The following is a 16,814-nucleotide window of genomic DNA, read 5'->3' as shown; positions in this document are numbered from 1 at the left end:
ATGCTGCAAACGCGCGCACACACACACACACACAAATGCATTCCTATGGGCACTTGTGTGCGCTCGCTCCTCCAACGGACTTCCGTAAACTGCAGCAGAAAACAAATTGAAGTATTTGAAAATCGAGCAGTGAAAAGTAGTTTTTTGCTGCGAAGGAGAGGAGAAACAGAGGGCATAGAAGAGAGCGTGAGAAGTGGAAAGGGACAGCATGTGAAGACTTCTTAAGCAATCTGCTGAAACGCTCCGCAGAAAAACAAAGAATTACACGTAATTTCTTCGAACAACTTGCCAACATTTTTAAAGCTTTTGTGAAGAAAATAAAAGTCTTTTGTGAAGAAAAGAAAAATCTTTTGTGAAGTAAAAATTAAGAGCACACAAATTAATTAAGCCCACGCTAGTGGGTTGTAAAGTATAAAATATAACAACAACTACAACACCTAACAAACACCAAAGAGCGCCCAAGAACGCGCTAGCGGTGTCTGCTGTGTTTTGTCTTGGCTTCCACTTCACTCTTTGCAATTCCAATTTCTATGCGAATCAGCTTAATAAATAACTATGGACTGACGCAAATACTCTTCAAATTCATTTAGGATAAAATTTTATTAACACTTCTGGCATGCACTGTAAAGGTAGAAAAATACCGCTGCGAACCTTTCAATACTCAATGGAGACTCAAGCCTGAAGTCGTGCTATGGATTTACAACGTAGTGGTTCTGCCTATTTCAACGTATTGATGCCTGGTTTGGTGCGGAGCTCCTCGGAAGGGCTCCCTAACCGGAGAAGGGTTCAAAGGAGTGCTTGTATTGATATCAACTTGCCCTAGTGCTGCCTTGAATCTCCTTTTGCACTTACTTCCCACACATTTTTACGTTATTTCCATCGCTGCTCAAACTGCAATTAAGTTAAAGGATCTTGACTTTTGGGCACAATCTCTCAAGGAACATGGTAGCATTTTTGGGCAGTTAACAACATATTTCTTTGAACCTCGAACAGATCTCTCTATGCGCAAACTGGAGTTTGCCGGTCACGCCAGGACAATCCATCCCAGTAGACAGAATTGAAATAAGCGATAAATTCGTACCGAAGCTGGCAGCTCTGTCTTCAGCGACGGTTCCAAGATGGAATCGGGAGTCGGAGGAGAGTTTTTCTCTAAATCAGTCAATTTATCTACAATTATTTCCCTAATATCGCCGAATACCGCGAGTATTTTTCAGGCAGAAGTCTTTGCGGCCCTGTAGACATGCAAAATTCTTAGGGGACGTGAGAGCGAGGGAGATGTTAACATTTTTTCCGATAGTCACGGTCAAGGCTCTGAAGACGCCATGGTGCAGATACAAATTAGTCAACTCCTGTAAGGAAGAGATCAAATCTCTTGGGTGTACAGGTAATATTTCCCTGATCTGGGTTCCAAGACACAGGAACATAGAGAGAACTGAAATTGCTGATCACCTTGCCAGGAAAGACACTGAATTGGTCTCAGAGACCTTCTAGCCGGTCATCGGCATACTCCTGACTGTTGCTAAAGGAGAATTGCACAACTTGACTCTGTGGAAAATGCAGAAAAGATGGAGCTCGATTTTTTCATGTGCTATTTCGAAAACCCTGGAGGACTTAGAAAGTCCAGGCGACTCTATGCCATTCAATTTCCAATTTCCATATAGTAGCTGTGTTTACTGGTTATTGGACCATCGACACACCCGCAAAAAAGTTAGGTTTCCTATTTAATCGCCATTGTAGAAGCTGTGCGGATCTTTCAGAGAGGAAGACTGTTGAGCAGCCGCTCTTGGGGTATTCAAGAGGAAGATATTTCAGAAAATGTTCGATCCTCTTCGTGTTGGCGTTAACTATTACCAGTGAATCAGTTCTACCGCTATGAGTTCTACGACGATGTGGACATAGTTAGGCGCATCAATATTCGGTGCTTGCGCTGACTGGGCCATGTCGAGCGTATGGATGCAGAAGCTCCAGCGAAGAAGGTGATCAGATGGCATGTTAGAGAAAAACGACATAGGTTCATCTGATAGATGAAGCAAGTCGAGTCAACCCTATTATGGTCTGGTATAACAAAATGGAGAAACAACGCGTAAAGCAGAGACGCCTGGCGGGACTTGTTGCAGTAGGTCTTAATTCGATATCGGGTTGTGATCCTTGATCTGGCCATTTGAGTAAGTAAGCAATTAAGTTCGGATAGTTTCAAAAACTCTTAATACTTCATTGAAATTAACCCATTCAGGATCGCATTTACAGTTTCCTGGACCTCACATATACCGCCATGAAGAGTTTCTCGGAGGCACGGATTCATCATAGGGATTAAGAGAAAGTCTTAAAGAGAAATATTGGGACCATAGAATGGATGTGGGAATGCTAGAGGGATTGACTTTGCTAGAAACTCTCGTAAAATGCAGGGAGGTTACGCTGAGAGGTGAGAGATGAAATTTCGGTAGTTGGCTCTCTGCTGAGTCAACATATGTATGCATAGTATGCAAGTGTATGCATAGTCTTTCTGAAATTGATCCTTTTACTTAGGTACCGAAGGTTCTCTTATCAGACTTCAAAGAACTCGGCTGTTCAACAAGTTTTGCGGCTCGATAAGAAAGGTCGTTCTTATTAAAAAATAAAGTACCTAGGCATAAGATTGGTCTCAAGACTAAGCCTCCGAGCCAAAATAAAGCACGCAGTAGAGAAAGCGGCTAAACATAAGGGGACCAACCCAAACGAAACGGGAAATAATGATGGCTACCACGCTCTCCGTTCTCTTATACGGAACTGAACTGTGGGTAAATGCACTAAAGGTAAAGCACCGATTGAAGTTCTTAATACCGGAACAACGAACGGCAGCCCTACCGCCTACCGCACAATATCAGGACCAGCTGTTCAGGTAATAAGCGGTTCAATACCGATAGACTTACAAGCCTTTGAGGGGGAAAAAGTTGTAGACTTTATAGAAGGAGGGAATGGAAGAAAGAGTTAGCAAACCTGTAGCGCGCGAAATAAGAGATGAAACGCTAAAGCTATGGCAAGACCGCTGGAGAAACGAAACTCGCAACAGATGGGCGGCTAGACTAATAAAAGACGTCACGGGAAAGAGAGCACGGGTATTTCCAGAAATACTTGTTCAAAAGTGGGCAATGCGAACATCCCACATGCGTATACGGGGATGCCGCCGAAGAAGACACTGAACACACATTCTTCCAATGTATACGTTGGGAACAAGAACGTCGAACGCTGGAGAATGCAGTCGGTCACATAACCACTGAAAATGTAATCGACAAGAGACTAAGTAGCGGGGAAACGTGGGCGATCATCAGTGGTTTCGCGGAAAGAATTATCTGGATAAAAAGCGAGACCTGGATACAGACACCTAGCTATAGACCTTTGTAATGAGGTAGGTAGAACGCCACATTGAAGGAATGGAAAAGCTTTCCCAGAGTGGGCGACGGTTCCAAACGAGGGGGAGTTTTTTAGTCTCCGGACAAACCATTGCGGCGACGGTGGCTTTGATGATGCAGTAGGTATTTTTCACGTCCCTACCCGCAACACAAAAAACATGTCGTTGCTACTATCCTAACTTTTTTTGTTATGTGAAGCTGCATTTGAATCTCTCGATTCATTATTTGCTTACAAGGCATTTAGTGTCGACGTTTCACAGTATTTTGCAAAAAATCAAGAATCCTGTAATGATTGAATTACAGTTTTTGGATGGCTTAAAAGCAAATGAAATTTATGGACGTGTGTTGAAAGTGTATAAGGACGTTTTGCCATCAATGAGTAGAGTAGGAAGATGGGTTGCTGAATTAAAACCTGGTCGCACAAGCCTTGATGGTGATCCACTTCAAGAACATCCAAAAACAGCAAGAACAATAGAAATTATCAGGGTCCAAAAATCTTGCGCAGAATCTTTCTCTCAAACACTCCAAGCCTCGCTTCATCGGATGTTGTCATTGTCCAAGCTTCTGCGCCATACGTTAGGAGGATGTTTCCATGTGTAGAAGTCCACGCAAGTGGGGAAAGTTACTGAACGCCATTCACTTGGGAGTGGCCAGGACGATGCTTCTGCATATGGTTCAAGCAGCTCACAACGTCCGGGATTAGCCCACATATCTTCTGGGTAGCCTCCGAACACCCGTTCGGGAGTGAACTAACGTGAGAAGGCGAAGCATTCCAGGATAGTTGGTTGTGCGCTGAGGTTGGGGCCCGCCACTTAAAAATAGCCCCCCAATGAAAAGAATTATAGAATAAGTTCGTGCGGTTTTTTTCGAAATTTGAAACTTTATTGACGTAAAATGGTTACAAATTTAATATTCAAAATATTGTCCATCGCTTACTACTACTTTTTCCCATCTTTCTGGCAATTCACGGATTCCCTTTGTGAAAAATTCGGTCGGTTTTGCCGCAATCCACGAATCGATCCATTTTTTGACTTCATCGTAATTACGGAAGTGCTGGTCAGCCAGGCCATGTTGCATCGATCGGAAGAGATAGTAATCGGATGGCGCAAGGTCTGGACTATACGGCGGGTGGGGTAGGACATCCCATTTGAGCGTTTCTAAGTATGTTTTGACCACTTGTGCAACATGTGGCCGAGCATTGTCATGTTGCAAAATAACTTTGTCGTGTCTATCGGCGTATTGCGGCCGTTTTTCTCGCAGTGCTCGGCTCAAACGCATCAATTGTCGTCGGTAGACATCCCCCGTAATCGTTTCATTCGGTTTCAGTAGCTCATAATACACAACACCCAGCTGGTCCCACCAGATACACAGCATAACCTTCAGGCCATGAATATTCTGCGCCGACGTCGATGTTGAAGCATGGCCAGGGTATCCATACGTTGCCCGACGTTTTGGATTGTCGTAATGGACCCACTTTTCATCGCCAGTCACAATTCGATGCAAAAAACCCTTTCTTTTGTGCCGTTGAAGCAGTTGTTCGCATGCCATAAAACGGCGTTCAACGTCTCTTGGCTTCAATTCATACGGCACCCAATGGCCTACCTTTCGGATCATTCCCATGGCTTTTAAACGTTTGGAAATGGTTGATTGATCAACTCCCAAAGTTTTTGCAACCTCTTCTTGCGTTTGAGCCGGATCTTGATCGAGCAATTCCTCCAATTCGGTATCCATGAACTTTGGCGGCGCACCCTCGCGTTCTTCGTCTTCCAAGCCAAAATCACCACTTTTAAAGCGTGCAAACCACTTCTGGCACGTTCGCTCAGATAGAGCATGCTCACCATAAACTTCCACCAAGATACGATGACTTTCGGCTGCTTTTTTCTTCATATTAAAATAATGAAGAAGAATTCCCCGCAAAAACACATTATTTGGCACGAAATTCGACATTTTCAAGTGTGGTAAAAATATTGTTGTTTACGCTTCAAATAAAAAACTTATACTGACGTTTGTGCCTTACGACAGTAGCTCTCCAATGAATGTTTGGAAATGTGGATCGATGGAATAATAATCAAGTTACGCCATCTGTTGTAAAACCGCACGAACTTATTCATAGTCCTATACAGGAAAGCTTCGGATGTCCTGGGTCTACATACTACCATGATACTAAATCAATGCAAGAGGCAAAAGAGTGGTGTAAGTCTGTTTATTCGGCTCCGAAAGGAGTTCTTGTACATAAATCGGCCAAAAAGGTGTTAGATTTAGGTGTGGGTTCTAGCAAACTGGTGAAACAATAAATTTTGTGTAACTTTGTAATCTTTAGGATCAGCTGAAGAAAAAAATTCGTGAATGAAAACTCAGTTTGCAAAAGAAAAAAATTCGTTTCCCTCAAGACAATGCACAAGAGCATTTTGGCCACAGCCAAAATCCACGAATTAAAGTTCGAATTGTTGGAGCTGCCACGGTATTCACCAGACTTGGCCCCTAGAGACTTCCATCTGTTACCAGACCTAGAAAACTGCGTGCATGGAAAACGTTTTTTATCAACTGATGAGGTCATAACAGCTGCGTATGCTGAGACCTTCCACATTCTCGCTTCATGGATGGAATCCATAAATTGTTAACTCGTTGGAACAAGTGGATTGATGCACAGGGAGACTATACTGTATAGTGTATTTCCGACCATGTAGTTGTGTTTTTCTTATCGAACCACAAAACTTATTGAACAACCTGTGTCACAGTCTAACCCTGCGTGCTAAGCCCCTTATGTTTTGAGGTTGCTCTATGTGTTTCCAGATGCAATTTTGCGCTGATTCAAAATTCTCCGCTAATTTCTCTCTCATCTACCCACCGCACTATGAGTAACAAGTCACCGCTCATTTGTACTAGAAAATAGTCCATTTTAATTACCAAAAGTGCTTCCCTCTATGCTACCGCATAAATATTAGCAGACGCAGGAATTTCTCTTACCCACACAAACAACCTCTTTTTGGTTTTTGTTTTTTGCTGAAAGCATTCCCACAACGCTTTTCAAAGTCACACACACGCACACACACACACAAAGGTGTGGGAAGCATTTTTTGCGCGCATTTGTGTTTGTCGGAAAAAATATGAAAATTTATTACTAATCCGAAAAATTGCCACAAATTGCAACAAGTTTTCGTTGGCGGAAAAAATAGAGTACCACATAATTGCATATATGTATGTATGTATATGCACAAATGACTGGTTTATATGTAGAAGAGGATTAAAATAGTGAAAGGCTGCATAGGCGAATGGTTGAGTGAAAGCAAAAAAAAACAAAAACAAAAAATTAAAACATCCGAGTAAACGCTGCATAGTATTTTAACAGCATATTGAACGGATATTGATGGCGGCGCTGCAGTTTTTGACTGGGTATGGCGCCAAAAAGAGCGTCAAAAAGCTGAAAGGCTTGGCTCGCCTCAAACTTAACAAATAAATAGAGGAGGAATGCAGCGAGTTGAAAGCGCCATGGACAGGAACGACACATAAAACAAAAATGAATAGACACCAGCCAGTATGCAACAGCGCTTACTTGCTTACCTGCACAGCCCATTCGTGCAACCCCACCGATTCATTCATGCAACCATTCATTCATCATAAATCTGTCAGGTGAGGCATTGACAATGGAAATGGTGGGGCAGAACTACAAATGGATGTGTTTCTACATACATGCATACCTACATGCGTACCTGCAAACTTACGTACATGCATACATAAATACATACATACATACATACATACAAACAATCATGCATATATACATAGACATACATATAAGCCGAAGTCCATTCTGGCTTTTCTGTGTGGGTTTCTTAGCATAGCACATAAATTGATGGACAGCTCAATGCCAAAATGCGCCGATATGACAGCCTGAATAGCCGGGTTGAAGTTGTAGGAATGTACGAATTGTTGCGTTGATAGAGTAAGTTTTTGTTTGGCTGATCATCTTCTGCTTTTTGTTGTTTTGTTTTTTTGTGTTGCAGCAAGGATTTTTGTTTCATATGGGTCTACCTGTAAATAAATACATCGCCGCTCTTAAATTTGTGCATCACTTCCTGGCTGAGTAGTAACCGGCAAACGCGCATTTACGTAGCGGCTCTGTATGCTCAGCTGGTTTCTTTATTTACTATTTTTTTCCTTATTCTCTTTCATTTTTACACCATGCCGATACCAACTGCTGAGCAGCTTTTTTTTTAAATTTTACAAAGCCCACAAAAATCCTTTAAAAAATCCTTTCAAAAAAAATTAAAGTGAAATTAAGGTGTAAGGTGGTTAGAAGGCCTACTAAATGGTCAATACGAAGTTATCTTCACCTTTTTGCCTATTCTTCTTTTTTTGTTTTTGTTTGATTTATTTTTAATTGTATTAGGTTTGTTTCTGACTTTCTATCTCATTTGGTTTTCCTCTGGCGGGGCATATTTTTCTTATATCCTTTAATATTTTGATGCATTTTTTTCTTCTTCCATTCTCCTCTTTTCGTTGATATTTTCTTTATATTTCCTTTAATATTTTCAAGTATTTTCTTGACCTTCCATTTTCCTCTTTCGGTCCATATTTTTTTATTTCCTTTAATATTTAATTTTCATGCATTTCCTTTCCATCCTTTTTCTTGTTCTTCTTCCATTTGCCTCTTTTGGTCCATGTTTTTCTTATTTCCTTTAATATTTTCATGCATTTATTTCTTCTTCCAGTTTCCTCTTTCGGTCCACATTTTTTTTATTTCCTTCAATATTTTCAGCATTTTCTCCTTCCATTTTCTTATTTCGGTCCACATTTTTTTAATTTCCTTTAATATTTTCCTGCAGTTTCTTCTTCTTCCATTTGTCTCTTTTGGTCCATGTTTTTCTTATTATTGTACCTTTAAGATCATTTTCTTCTCTTTTCATTGCTTATTCTCCTTCCATTTTCCTCCATCGGTCCATATTTTTTTATTTCCTGTATTATTTTCATGAATTTTCTCCTCCTTTTATTTCCTTACAGCGATCGTTGGAGCAACGTTAGTAAATCAAATTTTGCGTAAAGCTAAACATAACGAGTACCGAAACCATTGAGCTACTCAAGGAGGCTTACCGGGACCAATCTCTGTCCAGTGCCCAGGTAAAACGATGGCACAAGTCGTTCAAGGAAGGCCGGGAGGACGTCGAAGACGAACAGCGATCTGGAAGGCCTTCGACGACGCAAACAGACGAAAATGTGAACCGGGGGGAAGATGGGGGGTTCCCGTGCTTCCCCACCCTCCCTACAGCCCAGACCTGTCCCCACCGGACTTCTTCTTGTTCACGCGCCTGAAAAGAAAGCTGAAGGGGAGGCGTTTCGGGGGCAATCCAAAAAACTGTGACAGCCGAATTGAACGCGATTCCGGCGGACGAGTTTAAAAAATGTTTCCTGCCGTGGAAGGACCGCTACCAGCGGTGTATTGACGCTCAAGGGTCCTGTTTTGTGGAATATTAGTTGTATAAGCCAAAAGGTTTAATAAAACTGCTTAAAAAAAATAAGACTCATTATTTTTCAATCAAACGCTGTATTGTTAACCCTTTCCGTTTCCCTTTCCATTTTTTTTCTCTCTGGACTTTAATTCTTTTTTTCATTTTCTCACTGTTTCTTATTGTTATTTCTTTATTTATTATTAACTAATTTTTTATTTATTCATTTGTTTACTTTTGTTTCTGTTCCTTTAGTTTTTCCTTTTCCCTTGCCTTTTTTCTATTTTTCCTATACTGCTACTCATTTTCCTTTGCTTCCTTCTTCTTATTTTTCCCGTTTCTTTTGCGTTATTAAAGCTCTTTTCTTAGTTTTCTTTTTTTCCTTCGCTTTATGTAACTTTCTTGAGTTCAGCTCTGTTTTGCTTTTTTTTCTATTTCCTTTTCTTAGTCTTGTGCCCATTTGCTTTTGTTTTCGTCGTTAGCCTCTATCCCAATTTTCGTTATCTTATTTTTATTTTTTTCCTTCATCTTTTTCTATTTATTTTCAACTTTTCCGTTTTACATTCTTTTTCCTCTATTATTTGTTTCCTTTTTTATTTTTATTTTTATTTATATTTTATTTAATTTAATTTAATTCTTTATTTATTTACAGTAAAAGCCTGCAAAGCGTGGCTGTGCTATTATTGTGGCCACGGCTGTATGAAAGTACGCATGCACGTTGTATTCCATCTATTGCTGACACGCATTCGTGCAACGCTGATGCATAGCATACAACACAGACATATCAATTCACATATCAAATAGAGATTGTTGTTATGCCACTTTCAACGCCAACCACAGCACTTTGCGAATGTTACGCATACGCCATGTAAGCTCGTAATGCTCTATCAAAATCACATTCTTTACAATGACATAAGCAGCGCAATATTTCAACGCGGGAATATGCATTTTCACACCTCTTTGCGTCGTTTCATAGTGATGTTGGTTTTTTCAATACATCACTTTTTTTTGTTGCCATATTCACCGGCAGCGATATATCAGCAATAAATTTGTTAAAACGATCTGCCTACTCAGTGGGGGGAGGTGGAATATTTTTGCTCATCTACTCAACTGGTCGAGCAAAGAAGTAGAGATGAAGTAGCAGCAGGCAACTATCTGTAAGGTTGTAAACAATAGTAGTGCTGCGTGGCTACTTTTTTTCAAAAGCAAATTTCATTTCTTTGCTTTTTTTTGTTTTACTGCGAATACCAAGCTTTTGCTGCCTTTTCGTATGTCTAATAAGCACTGCTATGCTGGTGTCACAATAATAACTGAATCATGGCGAACAAAGCATGCACCCTGCCGGGAATAACTAAAAGAGGCTATCATCCGGCATACTTAGACCTGTCTGGTCCTATTTTGATACCACTGGAACGAGCCTTTACACTTCTGAGACTTCTCTGAACCAACCTGTGTATTTGAATAATTCTGTTAATTTCGCCCACACTTTTTGCGAAATCTTGTCTATGCTGTCGAATTCGAGCGTGGAAAGCCTTTTTCTAAAGGGTGGTTAAGTTTGAAGGACCAGTGTTGATTTTGAATAAAATACAATTTTTTTAGGAAATTATTGTCATTACGTATGAAACAAAAAATATCGGTCAAATGATCCGATGGTTAAAATTCCCGATGACGGTTCTATGCCGTTAATGTGCCGAATTATCTCATCCTTTAGCTCTTGAATTGTTGCTGACTTATCGACGTACATCTTTTTTTTCAAATAACCCCAAAGAAAGAAGTCCAACGGTGTCGTTGACGTGTAGGTGTGGTTCACATTCAACATCGGCCCTTGAAATTTAACAATCCTTTATATAGAGCAATGCATGTTTACAGGAGGTATTCCACGGTTCGCTTTTCTTTAATATCTTCACTGGATCAACAAAAGTCATTATATGGTACAACCAGCCTATTTGTATACCTACCTTGTAGACAATGTCCTGTGGGTTCCCCTATCGTGTTTTCATATATTGTCTTTTAAGACTCAATAGCGAGGATAATATACGGTCATGTATCCATTCTGGCCAAGTTTGCTTGCTTATTTGGGGAAAGGACGATTGCCTCCAATGGGCATTAACATCTTTGATTGAGTGTTCATCTATTAATAACTCGCACGTAGCTAAGGAAATCGGTATTGGTACATTATCTCATTGAATATTTCGCGTGGTACCTTCCCTTGTAGGCTCGTCTGCTTTGCAATTACCTTTTATATTTCTATGGTTTGCCACTCCCAACTGGATGAGACTTGTTTTAAAATACTGCGATACTTCGCATTAGTAAGTTGCGGCATTCACCTATTGTTTTAGATCAGTTTTTTATTCACTCTGACGACTTCAGAGGTCACTGACTATCCGCGTAGATGTATACTTCTCTCGTAGTTAAAGGTTTCTTCTTTAAGAGCACTAAGCCCTCTCTTATGGCGATAACTTCTGCCTGAGAGACAGTGATTAGGCAAGCGGAAGGAAGTAGCCATGCTTAGCTTTTCAGGGTAAACTACTTCACATATCGCTTCATCAAGTTTACATTCATCAGGAAGTATACTAACTCTATTTTCCATCACCTACCATACCACTGTATCAGTCATCTTTTGAAGGGAATCTTTTGGTAAAGAGTTTATTAAAATGAAGCTCTGCACTACTACAACTACAAATTGCTTGAATAGTGAAATATTTTTCTAATAAAGTAGGCCAATTTCCCAGAAACTCAAGGCTGACTTGGCAGCTAGGGTACCCATTTGTTTTGGAAAAAGTGAGATTTTGTGGTTCTACGTTATGTTGAAGAAATGTGTGCATCGCCAGTTAATTGATGGGATGCAGTAGAGGAAGCTTAAGCACAACTATCGTAGTGATCAAATTGGCAGACTCTTATCTATAGAAAATTATTCACATAGACTTGCCAAAACACAGTTGAGATCACGGACTGTGATCAATGCTACTCAAAAGTTCTTTCATACTAGGCCCACCACAGACAACTCTTTAAACAAATTCCGACCTCTTTTCGTACCTTATTCTTGTTATTAAAACCAACTCTGATTTATTTCACATGCAAAATTCAATCACCTTGTGAGATTTGCTATGCCCAGCCATATATTCGATTTGGATACCAAAAGCTATAAACATCCAAACTGGACACTTAGGAATACTATTAGGTGTGCAACTAAGTTCCCGCTGTTTGTCAATAGATGCCGCCAGCAGTGTGTGCTAGTCGATTCTAAGATAACCTAAACGTCATAAACCAAACTTAGACATATGGTAAACAAACTGCTTCGACACCTTATAGATTTTTTTTTGGTGCCAATACTTTTGGTTTTGTGAAAATGTCTGATTTTGTGCCAAATAATCGTCATTTGCGGGGAGTGTTGATTTTCCTCTTTCACTCGGAAAAAACCGGCGGCTGAAGCGCATCGAGAGCTACAAAAAATTTATGGAGATGCTGCTTTAAGTGCAACAACGACCCGAGATTGGTGCCGTCGCTTCAAAGACGGTGATTTTAATGTTGACGACCGTCCGGCATGCTCAATGAGTATCTGTGTCAAACGCAAGAAGAGCTTGCTTCAGTATTAAGAGTTACCCGCCAATCCATTTCCAAGCGATTGCAAGCATTGGGAATGATTCAAAAACAGGGGACTTGGGTTTCTTACGAGTTAAAACCAAGGGATGTTGAATTTCGTTTTCCGCCTGTGAACAACTGCTCCAGCGGCAAAAAAAAGGAAGTGTTTTCTTCATCGCATCGTGACGGGTGATGAAAATGGACTAATTACAGCATTCCAAAGAAAAGAACGCCATGGGGACGGGCCGGTCATGCTTCTACGTCGTCGCCTCGACCGAATATTCACGCTGCGAAGGTTATGCTATGTATTTGGTGGGACCAACTGGGTGTTATTTATTATGAACTGTTAAAACCAAGCGACACCATCACTGGGTACCGGTATTGGTTGTTTGAATTGATACGATTGAGCCGAACACTACGCGAGAAGCGGCCGCAATACGCGGAGAGGCATGGAAAAGTGATTCTACAGCATGACAACGCTCGGCCTCACGGCATGACAACGTTCTGACAAACCCGTTAAAACCTACCTGGAAACACTGAAATGGGAAATCCTACTCCTAATCACCATATTCTTCAGATATTGCGCCGCCCGATTATCACCTCTTCTGATCGATGGCGCATGGTCTAGCTGACCAGCAGTTCCATTCATATGAAGATCTCAAAAAAATGGCTTGATGCGTGGATAGCCTCAAAAGATGAACAGTTTTACTGCGAAGGTATATGAGATGTACCAGAAAGATGGGAAAAACTAAAGGGTGGCTAAATTTCAAGGGCCGATGTTGAATGTGAACCACACCTAAACGTCAACGACACCGTTGGACTTCTTTTTTTGGGGTTATTTGAAAGAAAAGATGTACGTCGATAAGTCAGCAACAATTCAAGAGCTAAAGGATGAGATAATTCGGCACATTAACGGCATACGAGGGTGCCTTGTATATGTCGGGATTTGGCAACCCTGGTGTTGCAATCTGGCAACTGACAGTTGTATCGCAAAGTTTCACATTTTTTGGCTTTTACGTCCTCAGAACGTTTTGAAATACCAGCGCTGTTTGTGTTGTTTACAGTAACTTAAAAGATTCATCTCGGTCCAAGAATGGAATTAAATCGTGAACATTTTCGGGGCCAGCAACAGACACCAGAAGAGCTTTGACACTGAATTTGTAAAAAATAATAAATTTCAAAAAAAAAAAGAGAAAAAAATAAAAAAATAAAAAAAATTAAGCTTTGGCAATTTTTTCGTACGAAATTTAGTTATACATACATACGAACATATACATAGATATATTGCACATATATTAACACTTCCACCACTACCTCGCAACTTATCCACCCTACACCTTTCAGTTGTATCCCCTATGCACCGTTACAAGTGTATGACACTTTTTCGCTTAAAGTCAAAAAGCAACTAGTCCTTGGGTGACACTTAAAATGTTACCAACAGCTGTTGCTCAGTGTTGCAACAAAACCACCAAAGCCACATGCCATGCACAGGCGAGCATAACGCGGCTCACACACACACACACATACATGTACAAGCATGTGTTCCAAGCAACTACACATACACAAACACACACAATTCTACTATTCTGCTGTAGCGTTAGAAATCGAAGCAAGCGAGGCGCACGTACATTGGCGTTTAGTGAATTCTGGGTTGGTCAGCTGCATTAGATGAAGATGAAGTCAATCGACAGGCATGAGTGGCCATAGTTGACCAGAGCAATGGATGCAGGAGCAAAGTGTAATGCTGAACTACTAGGGATACTAGGGATAGGGATGTCGAGCAAAGAAATTTCTTTGGAGCTTAGTTGCAAGAAGATGTGTGTGTAATGGTTCGACGCTGCTTGTCTGATTGCGTTAGTGTGGCACTTTTTTTCTATGGCTCGCGGTCAAGCGACTTGCGAGGCGGGTGTTTTTTTCCCTATTCTTTGCAAGCGCGCATTTTCCAAGCGTGGTTAAGGATTTTTTGCTCGATTTAACAAATTCATTTGTCCACTGGCAATAATAACTGAGGTGAGAAATATTTTTTCAGAATTTATTTTTGAGGGAAGGAGTTGACTAAGCAATTCGATACCACTTCAGTAACCCTTAGTAGTGGATTTTTGGCTATCTAAATAATTTAAAGCTCAACTCGCTAAAGTGTCTTTATGAACAAAAATGGAGAGATGGATTGAGATAAATAAATAGGGCTTAAGTTTTGAGACTAACGGTTCAGTAAATCAAATCATGTATTAACAATAAAAAAAAAAAAGTTGCTAAACCAACAGCCTTTAGTTGGACAGGCCACGACTTATAGCTGTCTGTTATCGTCACTGAACTCATACGCCAATATTCGTTCGATTAAGTTCTCATCTTCTTCAGCAAGTAAAAATTTTCAACTCCAACGAAAAGTCAATACTCCTGTACGTCGTGGAACAAAGCTGCAAGTGATACAGGGTGGGCCATATAGCGTTTGCTTTCTGAACCACCTATTTTTTTGAGAATGGTAACACAAATGACATGCCAAATGTGTTCATAATTTACTTAAAGGTTTGGCATTTACGAATTGGGACGCTATACGCTTGAACAAAATTGGGAAATATTGAAAACCTACTATATTTCCAAAGTGGTGAGAAATTAAAAAAAAAATTCCAAAAAAAAGATTTGCCAACAAGACAGTTTGTGGATCAATTTGTTAATCGTGTTCGTGAAAGTGGTTCACTAATGAATAAAACAACACGTGAGCGTGCTCCTACAGTGCGTATACCCGAAAATATAGCTGCTGTAGCCGAAAATGTGCGTGGACATCCAGCAACCTCAACTCATCATCGTTCTCAAGAATTGAACATTTCACGCACTTCTTTAATGAGAATTTTGCATAAAGACCTCGGTATGAAGGCTTACAAAGTTCAATTGGTGCAAGAACTGAAGCCTAATGACCATTCAATGCGTTTTCGGTTCGCTCAATACGCAAAAAATCGTTTGACCGAAGATGAGCATTTTTACCGAAAACTCATCTTTTCTGATGAAGCTCATTTTCACATCGGTGGCTACGTCAATAAGCAAAATTGTCGGATTTGGAGCTTAGAAAATCCCCACGTTACTGTAGAGAAGCTAATGCATCCACTACGAGTTTCTGTTTGGTGCGGTTTTCGGTCTGGCGACATCATCGGGCCATTTTTTTTTTCGAAAATGAGCGAGGAGCTGCAGTTACAGTAAATGGCGAGCGTTACCGTGACATGCTCAACGAGTTTTTGTTTCCAAAAATTGAAGAGGATGACATGGATGACCTTTGGTTTCAACAGGACGGTGCAACTTGTCACACTGCCAAAGTTACACTCGAACTTTTGGCTACCGTTTTTGAATTCCGATATGAATTGGCCGCCTCGAAGCTGTGATTTAAGCCCGTTGGACTATTTTTTGTGGGGAGCCGTTAAGGACAAATGCTATGCGAACCATCCAGAGACGATTGGTGCTTTAAAACAAGAAATCGAATTTAGCATTCATGAAATTGGAGCCCAAACCAAAAAAAAATTGGGTTGATCGAATGGCCTACTGTAAAGCCAGTCGTAGCAGTCATTTGAACGATATTATTTTTCATTCATAAATGACAATGTTCAATCCTCAAAATAAAAAAAAAGTTTGAAAAAATATTGATTCGTTTTTTTTATAGCCGGTTCAAAACGCAAATTTTACATGGCCCACCCTATATAATAAAAAAGTACACATTTTTACCAACAAGTGCTTGCAACGACGTATATTGTGCATTTTCTGGCCAGAAGTCGTTACGAATAACAGACTATGCAAGGCAACGCAAAAGATTCTTGAAATTATATAGGTTAGGACGCCCAGCACATGCCGGGAGTAGGCAGACATATCTCGTAGTGGCGGCCCAAAACAAGAGCTGGAGAGAAATAAAATCCCTAGCTATAGTTAGAGTGAATTGGAATATTTTCATAACGATCCTACGTTCCTTGTAGGAATAATGGCAAAATATATATAAGACACCACTTTCACAGCAATTATTTTCAAATTTCGGCAGCTATCCACTTATGCAAGATATTGAGAACAGTAGCAAGTAATATCTTCGAAGAATTTTCACCCATGACATTAGCAATCACGTCCAAGGTGCCAGCGGTAAATGGAGTTTTCATATCGCGCGGATGTTACTCTTTTGGAAAATCCATAGAATTATTGTTGATAGCATAATTTTGTATCTAAATCAATGCGTCTTCCAGATAAAGCGAGCTTTTCTTGATGGAAATTACGTTGTTGAATAAAGATAATCTTAAATAAAAGCAAAACGTGTTTTCTTTGTTAGGCCCGGGATTTTTCTGCCCCTGTGTTATCTTCATGTGTTGTCAGGCGATAAAGCTCAAACAATATAACTTGCAATGCAATGCTTACCAGACCTCAACTTGCT

Source organism: Anastrepha ludens, chromosome 6 (assembly GCF_028408465.1).
Source record: "Anastrepha ludens isolate Willacy chromosome 6, idAnaLude1.1, whole genome shotgun sequence".
Classification (NCBI taxonomy): Eukaryota; Metazoa; Arthropoda; class Insecta; order Diptera; family Tephritidae; genus Anastrepha; species Anastrepha ludens.
The sequence above is the reverse complement of the archived record's forward strand: the minus strand, read 5'-3'. Positions refer to the sequence as shown.